The sequence below is a fragment of the Prinia subflava genome, chromosome 6 (assembly GCF_021018805.1).
Source record: "Prinia subflava isolate CZ2003 ecotype Zambia chromosome 6, Cam_Psub_1.2, whole genome shotgun sequence".
In the NCBI taxonomy this organism is placed as follows: Eukaryota; Metazoa; Chordata; class Aves; order Passeriformes; family Cisticolidae; genus Prinia; species Prinia subflava.
In genome coordinates, this window is record NC_086252.1 from 36373856 (window position 1) to 36386000 (window position 12145).

The window sequence follows — 12145 nt, forward strand, 5'->3', positions numbered from 1 at the left end:
AGGGAAAAACAATCTGGGATGACTTTTGTATGACAAATTGTTCAGCAAGTGACAGATTCACACTTCAAGCTGGTCGCTGCACGTGACCTAAGCGCAGCATCTGCAGTGAATTTTCACCTCTGGCTGGAGCAGGAGAATCACCCAGGGTGGTCCTTTCTCCTTTCTCCAGTCCCAACGTGGCAGGGATAGAGGAGAGAAAGATTTGTGACATGATCACATGAGAAAAATCAACCTGGAGGATTCAGGACAGATGAGATTCTGCGTCTCACAGTTTTTCTAACTAAGGTTAGCAACATCCAGCTTCAGTCTTTGAAGAGAAAATATTTTGGAGTTGCCAGGAGCATCCTGAGTGTTTTAAAATCCTCCAGTAAAACCTCATTTAATGTCAAAGTCATTCAGAAGCCTCATATACTTCTATTTGCAATATATATATATATTTATTACTTTATTCAAAAACCACATTAGGTATATTTTAGCATTTATATTAATGCAGTATGACAGGCACCCAATAACTGCACATCTTGTGGTATTGTCAGCCTTACAGATATGTGTTTTCACTGCTTGAGTTTTGGGGTTTGTTTGGAAATAAAAATATTTAGACCTCGTACCAGGGTGCCAGAATTCCTCTAAAGCAACGGGGAAAATGAATCATCAGATAGAGCTAAAATATAAAGAATCCAAACATCAAAAAACAGCAAAAACCACCCCAGAACACTGCAAAGGATTAATTGGCTCATCTCACTGACATTGGTGATATTTTCTTTACCTAACAAGGTATCTGTGTCTCAGCTGGTCATTCCTGAACCCCTCAAAAGTCAATGCACATCAAAAGGTGCCTCTAGGAAATAATTTAATTATTAATTTAATTAAAAGGAAGAAATGCAGGGTTTGATTCAGGTGCCCAAAAAGATGATCTGTGTGTCTTCTACATGGGAATAGGGATGGAGCACATCACCACCAGAGGATGCAGCTGGAGCTGTTAAATAGGCATTCATGGCCAAAATTCACTTTATTTACCACGCCTCAGAAGGCAGAATCCCTCTCTGCTGACTCATGTGGGGCTGGAATTAGGTGACCCGAAAGGTCCTTTCCAACCCAAACCATTCCATGATAATGGAATGACATCCATGGTAAAGTACAGACAGGCAAAGTCAGGGAGGTGAAACCCAACCCACAAAAACGCCCAACACGTCACAACAAGCTGAACTGCCAAGAAAAGAGGAGTCTCATGTGACCTCACAGGTAATTAACTCCCATGACTAATGAACTAACAGAAAAATACACAACAATTGCGGCTTTCTGCAGACAAAATGTTCCACCAAGAGTCCAAGGACAGATTTCCCATCCCCACATGCAAGTTGCTGTTATTCCCAAAATTCATCTCATCACCAGACACTAATTAGAGGGAAAAAAAACACCAAAAACATTTGAAGGTGAACCAAAAAACAAGCAGATCAAGTGGTTTAGTCTTCAAATTACTGATTTTTTTAAAGTCACAAGTGAAATGCACAATGTGGACTGAAACCACTTTCTAATGTCTCCAAGGCTCATTCTTACAGCGTTAAAATCAAAAAAACTTTCAAGACTTTGGACCACATCAAGGCAAATATCAGAACTGTACTCAGATATGATGTCTTTGTTAAATCAATTCCTTTTTTTCATGTAACATTTTCATTGCCTGAAAGCAGCTCCAGTCTAGACAAATTCAGACAGTTTTATTTTAGTCTTAATTTCTTATGAATTCTAGTGGATTCTGTTGCTGCAATGAAAAATTTCCAGATTTCCAACCCCAAATTTCACTACAGATTTCAGTAACTTCCTCTGAAGAATTTCCTGGAGTTTCATGGGACAGAACAGAGGTAACAAATGACACATATGTAGATTTCTTCCAATGGCTTCTATGTTCTCTACATTCTATATTATCCTATAAACCTTTATCTCTCCACCAAATCAATTATTAGTCTTTTGCCTCTTTATTATCTCCTGACTGTTTTTGAATTCTCCCCAATATCAGAAAAAAGAGGACACTTTTCTCCTTTATCTGCAAATATCCATTTATTTTCCCTGCAAGAACTAGTGGAAATTTGAAAAAAAAAAAAAAAAAAAAAAAAAAAGGAGTTTGTGGTTTGTGGTTTTTTTTAAAACAAGGTACTCTTCCTAGTGATGGTGTCAGAAATTCCCCGTTGCAGTTCTCTGTCATTCCCAGGTGGAAAGTCAGTAGAGGGAGCACAAGAGCACACAGCAAAATGTTAAAGGACTACCAAAAATCCTTACTTACCTCTAATCATTACTATTGGGGAGTTTGTTTTCTTGAATATCCCCACCAGGAAATAAATACTTTAAAATTATATAAAGCAATAGTGTTGTTTTGAGAAAAAAACCAGACCCAAACCCCCAAAATTTAGCAGGGCAGATGAAGAGCTGGATAGCTCTGTCTCACCAAATAGAAAGTCAAACAACTTTCTTAAAATAGGCATCTTAATCATGATGCTGAGTAACCTCCTATTTTAGTAACTGCCACAAAGCATTTCTGGCCATGTTCTGTGCAGAACTTGTAATAAAATGTAATAATCACAGCAGAGTTCATCGAGGACCTGGGACAAACTTCATTACATAACTGAAAAGATGACAAAATTTGCTTGGGTTTAGATTCTGTAATTAAGCACAAACCTCAGCTCACATTGATCCCAAATTTGGTGAATTCCCCAAGTTTTTCAAGAATTTCCCAGGAATCTCACTGCCGGAAATCTCTGAACTCAGCTTGAGCAAGCTTGGAACCGTTCATGGTTTTTTATCAAAACTATGGGAAATTCAATTATTTTTCGTGGTTTTGGCTCAATATCAACTAGAACACTGCATTTCTGTGTGCTTCATTTCAACATTTCAGTTTGATTTGAGCATCAAAGCACAACCAGGAGGACAAAGTCCTTCCTCATACCAATGGATATAAATCCAGAGAAATGACAGTGATTTTATTGGTGCTCTTCCAGCATTACACCATTTAAAATGAAAAGTTTAATGTGCATTTCAAGCCTGAAAGGGGGAAAAAAACCCAAACAACTCCACCATGAATGCCTGCAAACTGTGGAGCAGAACATTCCTCTCATTCCTGTGCAAAAAACTGCTTTTTCCTTCAGTTTACAAATCCCTGAACACAGTTACATGACTAAAGACATGCAAGACTATGCTCTTCCCATCATTTGAAATTAATTACACAAAACTGTGCTATTTAGTCACAACAAAGTTCTCTGAAGACCCAGCAGCTCGTGGAACAGCTTTAAAACAGTGAAATATCCCACTCCTGATTATTTTTCCCAAAAGGAGAAAATCCAGCCAAAACACAGTATCTTCTTCTTGTATTTTTGCTCCTCATCCAAACCAACCAAATCCCTGTGAAATAAAAAATGCTAATATTTTGTTTGTAATATTTTTGCACAAGCAGTTTTGGAGGGCTATGGTTTTGTAGAAGAAAGGGAAGGAGGCACAGGGAGAATAAAAAGAAAGAAAAAAATCACAAAAGTTTTCAGTTGATAGGTCTGGTGTGCATTAAACACCTCCAGGACTGGTCTATAAAGATACTTTCTTGTTTTCTTCTTCACCAACAGTGCTCACACCCAAAGCCCTGAGACAGATATTCCACCAATTAAAGGAAAACAGATCCCTTCCAGTCTTTGCATCTTTGAGGAATTTTAACTCGGCCACTAAAAATCCCAACAAAACGTTTCTTCCTTCTGCTCTTGACAGAATCACAGAATCAAAGTCCAAATGCCCAGCTCAAGGGTAGGGCTCATATTTAGGGCCCACACAAGCATCCAGAAGAAAAAGAGAACAAGGAACTTCTGGAATATTTAAATATCTTGGTATATACCCAGGAGGATCTCCCACACAATCGCAGAACTTTATGAATTGGCCATCTGAGGTCTGAACTGCTACCACAGGACTGAGAAACTCCAGGGAGTGTTTTAATATTCTTTTGAATCGAGTTCCTGCACTGCTCAGTCTCTCTTTTCATTCATTTCCTTCTGCTGTCCAGTCCCCATCTTGTGTGAGCCAAGGCTGTTATCTCCTTGCCTGTACTCAAATATTTATTTGTATATATTCAGCAAGTATGAGCTGCCCCAGTGCCATCCCAGCCCAGTATTTCTCGCACTCGTTTAAGGCAGGGACCCATTCTGAAAGGTCAGAGGGTATAAATTGTGTGTTTATTGGCTTTCAATTAGCTCTGCATCACATCTGTGCAGCTGGAATTTATCCTTCTGATAGCCAAGCTTTGCAAAAAATCAAGTTCATTACATACATGGAGTAAATTATGTATGAATAAAAGAAATAAGGGTTCGCTGAGAAATAAAGATAATAACAGGGCTACCCTGTCACATCCAAATCACCACCTGGAAGTTAAGGTTCCTGTGTCCTTGGTCGTTGTTTTAGGGATCTGGTGGAGATTTACATCTCCAAACATGAAGTGCACAAATTATTAACTATTTTAGGCAATTTAAATCTTTTTTCTAAGGCAAAACAAGACACCAATACCTGCAGAAATGGATTTTCTGAAGATTTTTCTAGTAAGTCCAAGAGTCCAAAATTAGCACCCAGAAATGGAGCCCCACAAACTGATTTAAAATACCTTTGTTTTACATAAGAAGTGGATAAAGAGTCTACATATCAAGCCTAGTCCAGACTAATAAATTCAATGTACACTCAACTGTGTTTCGCATCACTAAATTATAAGAACAGGATAATGAGAATTTCTGAGTTACAAGAGAGTCTGGAAAAGCCCTACTTATAGAACAGATTTCAGCAGCATTTTATTTAAAAGAAGTTAATATTAAACTGATGGCAGAAGCATTTGAAAATGCTAAACCGGGAACACTGAGGCGTCATTGATTATGGCAGCACCCACACACAAGGACACCTTTGAGAAATACAGGAGAGATGATGGCACTAATAAAAGATACAGCTAATCTTACTTTATGGAGACTCAGAGGAATGCACAATGCCCTACTACTGTACTGGCAGGTAATCTACTGCCTCTTTAAATAAATCTAAATATTAGGTCTAGCAGGGATCAACCTGAGGAAAAAAATGCTAAAATATAACTGCTAAAGTTAATACTTATTTAATACTTGCTTTTCTACAAGACTTAAAATGAAAAGGCTTCCCAACTATTATAAGATGTACAGTCTTAATCTACATTTCAATAAGATATTTAAAGGCAATGCTGAAACTGTCAAGGACCCTTTCTTAAGCCTGGGAGAGGCCGACAAAGGAGCGCTGACAGTTCAGTTTTCCGTGACACGGGAGCATTATTTTATCAGGAAAATGTTATTATGCTTGTGTTCATCTTAGAACTCCTTTTTTCAGACTTTTGCAGCCCCTCAGGTGTATTTGGGGCCATGGATGCCACTGAGGTGTAAGGAGTCCTTCCCGTGAAGTTACGAGAAGAGATCAACATAAATGTACATTCTTCTGTCATGTTTTATACAGAAGGGCAAAACATGAAAATACAGTGAAATCTCTATGATACCCATAAATAGTCAAAGTACTCTAAAACGTGCCTAAATGTCAACCTGTTGTTTTCCTCTAACAGCCAATTACAGATGATTTTTAGAAGAGAATTTCAGTGTTACAATTTCCATATCTGACATTAACATTTATATATATTCACTCTCTATGCTAAACGTACGCTTTCATGTTTTTATTTCTCACATCTTCGTTGTAGACACTATAAAAATAGCACATCAAGCACCTTGTTAAATTAACTCTTTCATTAATAACGTGGCTCCAGTTTGAAAATAACCCTTTTACTCTTGTGTGAACGTATACATGCAGCCCATAAACAGTTTCTAATTAGTCACATGTGGATTCAAATGCAGACTTGTACGCCATAAACCAACACTGAAGTGTATAAGAAACTGTCAGTCAGATCAAAAGTCAATCCAAAATCATCCCACTTGCAGAGCTGAGATGCTGTCACAGTTAGTTAGCCCGAAATGTTTAAAACAGCCACCAAACTTTTATTCTAATTGAGCATGAGTTGAAAGGCTGCACACTTTGATGTCTTTGCTTTTATCATTTGTATATAGCTAAAAACAGCAGGGTGAGGGGTTTTCTTTTTTAGTTTCCCTTAGAAATAGGAGACATTACTTCTTATTGAAAATATACAGGTAGGTCAGGCTGTATTTGTGGAGCCGACTTAGGGTTTTCAATCACGCGTGTAATCGCTTACAGCACCACTCCTCAAAAGTGCAATTAGTGCAGTTTCTCATTACTATTTAACCTTTTCTTCCTGTTCATTGTCGAGCAGATCATTAACAAAAAAGCACCTTCTGAGTATTATCTGCAATGGGATCCTGCATCTCCTCAGGAAACACGAGGACTCGGGCAGCATTGTCATTTTTCAATCCTTTCATTTTGCAGGGGGGGAGAGGGCAGCAGCGCCTGTGTGCAGGAAGTGTACTTGAGCAGATGCCTACAATCTGAGAACATGTTCACAGAAACTTGAGAGGCAGCAATGAGAAGTCCAGGCCTAATCTTATTATAGCAGCACTCGGTCACAGCGAGGGAAACACACACAGAATGCCAGGCGGGTGGGAGACTCTCACTGCACTTCAGGCAGAGCACAAACACACCCAGTCCAGGGTGTCCTGGACCACCCCTCCTCTTTTTAATGAGACATGAAAACCTTCTTGCAAGACAAAAGGTGAACAGCACAACTTCCACACCTCTTGCTTCGTTGGGATCGCAAAAATAAAAAAACCCTAAAACTCTTGTTAACTTCAATAGGCAGCAAAACGTTCCCAAAATCCATCACCTGCTGACAGTCTGTGTCTTTGCAGGGAGTTCCAGGGGTGAAGCTTAATGATGGAATTTTCAAGGCTTCAGCTCAAATCCTGTATTAGCTCTACACTCCTCACTACAAGGAGGACCTTGAGGGGCTGGAGCTTGTCCAGGAAAGGGAAGGGAGCAGAGAAGGAGCTGGAGAATTCCTGAGGGAGCTGGGAAAGGGGCTCAGCCTGGAGAAAAAGGAGGCTCAGGGGGCACCTTGTGGCACAAGGTGACAGGAGGGGGCAGCCAGGTGAGCTCCAGCTCTGTGCCCAGGGAACCGGCAAGAGGAAATGGCCTCAAACGGTACCAGGGGAGCTTTAGATTGGATATCACAAAAATCTCTTGGCTGCAAGGGTGGTCAGGCACTGGAACAGGTTGCCCATGGCAGTGGTAGAGTCCCTGTCCCTAGAGGGCATAAGAAGCCCTGTGGATGTGGCATTTGGGGACACTGATTAGTGGTGGCCTTGGCACTGCTGGGGCAGTGGTTGGGCTCCATGAACTTCGAGGTCCTTTTTAACCTGACCAATTCCATGACTGATGGTGCCCCAGCAGGATTGAGGCCGTGCATCCCTGTGTGCACACCGGGATTCCCTCTTCTCCTGGCAGCTGGTGAGCTCTGCCAAAAGCTCTGCCAGCACTGTGTGTGCATGGAACAGAGTGAGGCAGAGGGACACATCCTTCTCACAATATCCACAGCCAACTGGCTTTAAATATCACAAAACACCAGCAGCAGGACAGATCAGGGGATCTGCAGCTACATCTCTGATGAACTGGCTCCTCCTGCATTTCCCCGGCACTGGCTGGTCTGCTGTAACATCACAGCCCTGGTGACAGGGATGGAAATGCTCCTCCTGAGGACAGCCACCCTCCTCCAATCCGTGCAAAAGTTCTCACTCCCAAAAAATCCTCTCAACTCGTGTAGTTCAGCATTAGTTCAAATCCTGTCTTTCTCCTGAGACAGGAATTTATTGCAATCAGAAGAAAGCAGCTTCAGCAAACTCCAGTGACTGAAAGGAGAGATTTAAGGGGGGACTTCAAGGCAGCTATTCCTTGGCTTGGAATTTCAACCTTCCACACATTTTGTGCCAAAACTCACACGGGTGTATTTGTAACCAAATCATTATTGGAACCAACCTGGGCTGACAGAAAACAAAAGTTTACCCAGCCTCACAAAAGGAAATAACAACTGGAGATTCCAGGGGAGGAGGTGGTGCACAGACTGTCCTTAAATCCCCACAGAAGGCACTTGACAGTGCAACAGCATCTCTGGACAGAAATTACCATAAAGTTCCTCTGACCTGAGGGTCAACACTGAGACCAGGAAACCATTATGTTAGAGACTGTATGAAAGCATGCTAAGGCACAAATTCCAGTATCTAGAAACCAGATGGGAACGGATTATGAGAAAATTATGACTTGCATTTTCCACATGAAGAACAAGGAAAAGCAGACCCATTTTTTTCTCACCTATTTTTTTTTTCCTTTAAGAAACAGCATAACTTCACCGCTTCCAATGAGAGATAAAACAACCTTTGATGGCTTGTCCAAGGACACCCCAGAAATATTGCAGCAAGGCCAGGAACTCTGCATAGCCAGAGATCCATTCATACCATCATCCTAATTCCCACAGAGTCGGCCAAAAGGTGACTGGGGAGAGTCTCCTCCAACTCTTTTCACAGTGAAACCGTGCCCAGTGTATTCCCTCCAGAAACACCGTGAGGGTGGCAGTGGGGACAGCCTACAGCTGAGGCCTACCGAGAGCTCCTGCTACTCAGCTTTGCTCTGAGAGCAAGGAAAGGCTGCAGGATCTGTGGGAACAGGATATCTATCAGCCATTCTTCCCCCCTCTTTCACAGTGCTACCTTTTTAAACCACGCCTGAGATCTTTGTTGCTGTCCCGTGCCCCGTGGCACCGGCCCGGCGCGGTGAGGCCGCGGCGAGATGCAGCACTTGAAAGCATCGGCTGCGAGCGCGACGAATGGCAATGACAAGGTTGGGTTGGAGGTAACTTGTGAACGATCTGGTGAATTGAAAACGCCTGCGTGCTGTGCCCAGGAGCGGTGGTGGAAAGAGAATATGGGCAGTGCCCGTTGCGTGCTCCAGGCAGGAGCCTTGCTGAGAACACAGGAGAAACACGCCGTACCTTATTAACACGCCCAGCTTCTCAACAAGCTCTCCGCAAAACAAATATATAGCATCAGCAATCAACCATATTATTATTAATAATGCGGCTCAAACGTGTGGAGGAGGTGAATTTGGTACGAATCCAGCATTTGAATGATGCAGTTTGAAAATGAAAAGCTCTGCTTAGGTACCCAGAGAACACAGGCGTTGCCGTAAAAACCCAACACGCGGCATACAAAGGCGTGCAACTAACTAAAACCCAGCTCAAGTCATGAATAAAAACAATGCCATAATTCTTTGCACTCTAGAGCATCTTTCAGAAATCATGCTGCGTGCATTCCCTGGTAAATACAACATCCTTGCAAGACAGATGAGGAACAGTACCCTGGTTTTCAGGATGGGAAACAGAGTCAAAAATAATCCCACACCCCAACATTACTGGAAGATTATTGATGAGGGCACATGATGATCGTGACACGTTAACTTTATGTGGCATTTTAGTGTGGCCTTTGGGGTAAGGATCTCTTCAACTCCTCCATGAAGATGAAAACCAAATCCCTTCCCCAAGCCATCAAAGTGGTGATGCAGAGCATCACAAAACTCCTTTTTCCTTTATTTTCCTTTCCTTTTGTCACCTCCCCTTCCGTGTGTCATTTTGTGTATCTACATAAACCTACATGGGTAAAACTGTGCAGTATCCTTGATTAAACACCTCAGTTCAAATGGAATCTTAAATTTATCATGGTAAAGCTCCTGGTGACACAGTATGATCAACACTTACAGATTCACAGGAAAAACACACCATTTTTGCTGTTACAGTTAATTCCCTGAAAACAGTCAAAAATCCAGGTTTAAACCAAAACACTGACACTGTGCTTCAGTGTTTACCGCCAAAATGTGAAAAAAGGGCATTATATTAAACAAAAATTACATGTTTCCACTGTCACAAGTTGTATAAATTATCTTGATCCTGTGGCATGTTCAGGACTTGATTTTAACTTAAAGCAGCACTGTAATACTTGAGATATTTTTCAATAAAAATCCAAGTATAAAAATGAGCAATTCATTTCCAGACAAGAGCATCAACTGGGACATCCATCATCCCAAATCCCCCTTCCTCACAACACTTCTTTTCTCTTGATAAGCCTTTCCTGGAGCTCAACTAAAGTTCTGTAACTCCAGGGAAGGTCTGGTATTTAACAATGATCTAAGACCATGGAGGTGTGTGTTATATTTTCCCAAAGTTGTCCAACACCTTTACATTCCCTCCACCCAACAACCAACAGGCCAATATCCTCCTTTAACACTTAAATACTGTTTCTTTCCCTCTACTTAACCATTACTGGGGGATTTAAATGACTTCCAGACATAATTTTAATATTAACTTACATTAGATTGAGGCCTCCACATACTTTTACCCCTAATCTTTTTCCATTCTGCTGCTGATAATCTCATTCCAACACAGGATGTACCTCTGCTTGGAAGAATCAGTGTTTCATTAACTCTGTTCAGGATTTTGTACACTATGAACTTTACCTGTTTTCAACACTGTTTAAAAAAAGTTTCCAAGAATATTCTTCTAAAATATGTAGTATATCAATAGAAAGCACCATCTCAAAAAACACTATCTATTGAAAAACACATTTTTTTTTTCACCTTGACCTAAAGAAAGTGAAATTCTATATTCTATTGGAAAGTAGAGGATAAGAAAGACTGCTGGATAGTGATTAAATCCACAAAGAAACACCTAGAAGCTCTTAATTTTGTTGAAGCACTAAGTGGTTTAATCCCTCTTATGGGAGGACAGGCTCTTAAATTTTCACATAATTTTTTGTGGGCACAAGAAGTACAGAACCAAAATGTAAACAGCACTGTGTGTTCTAAAACTATTTTAAATATGACCATTATGGGACAAACACATTTTATCCTTCATTCTAAATATTTAGCCTTATTAACAGCTGTAAAACCAAGAGATTTTTTTTTCTACCTTTTATGATAAGCCAAGATATCCCATCCTTGTTGATTAATCAACAGCCACTGATTACCATCCAGAATGTATTTTCTCTATTAAAAACACTGGATGATGCTTTACCAGAAATATTGTTTAGAAGTTATACTCCCCTGTCTTAAATTTTCAAGTATTCTGTCAGGCAGAAAGGAAGAGGAAAACATGTTCCCCCCCCCCCCATCCTCTCTTCTCATAGAACTGATGAAAAGAAAAATGTTCCCAGTTTTGCTGTGCATTTTGCTGTAAATTTGTCACACATCTCTAATCATTCCTGCTAAATGTGGGTACCAGTTTCAGCGACAGTTTTGTTGGGAGGAAATCACAAGCCTTAAAAAAATAAATAATAAAATGTGTGCACATTTTATTAAGTTTCTTTTTGAAAACTGTTATCGTTTCTGCAAATACCTCTGCACCAGAGAAGGGGGAACACGGAGGAAGTCGTAGCAGGGAGGAGGATGTGAGGCACCTTATCACAGCAAGGAGTGGGAGTGAGCTTCCTTCTCCTTGCTGGAATAGTGGTGGGAATTCTAAACTAAAAAGGGCAGAGTGACAACATCTACAACAGGCACAGTGCTCCCTTTAACCTAACGTGGATATTCCAGAGCAGGATGCTAACCAGCTGCAAACAAAACTAATTCAGGAAAGTTATACAGCCTCACTCTGCACTGCTTTAGAGAGCACAGAGGGATTTGTGTTGGGCCTTAAAACTCATCCCACCCCTGCCATGGCAGGGACACCTCCCACCATCCCAGGCTGCTCCAAGCCCTGTCCAGCCTGGCCTTGGGCACTTCCAGGGATCCAGGGGCAGCCACAGCTTCTCTGGGAATTCCAACCCAGCCAGGAATCCCTTCCCAATCTCCCGTCCATCCCTGCCCTCTGGCAGTGGGAGCCATTCCCTGTGTCCTGTCCCTCCAGCCCTTTTGTCCCCAGTCCCTCTGCAGCTCTCCTGGACCTTGCAAACACTGAAAAAAGCTCTAAGGTCTCCCTGGATTCTTCTCTTCTCCATAGTTGAGTCCTCAACTCCAACAGTTGATCTGTTCTGGAACAATCTCTCTATTCTAGCTCTGGCACCACTACTTCTATTTCACAAAAATAAGGAGAAGTGAGGATTTTCTATGATTTTCCAGCAGCTCTAGTGCATTTTCCCTTTAAACAGGCTGAACACCCCAGCTCTCCCAGATTATCTCC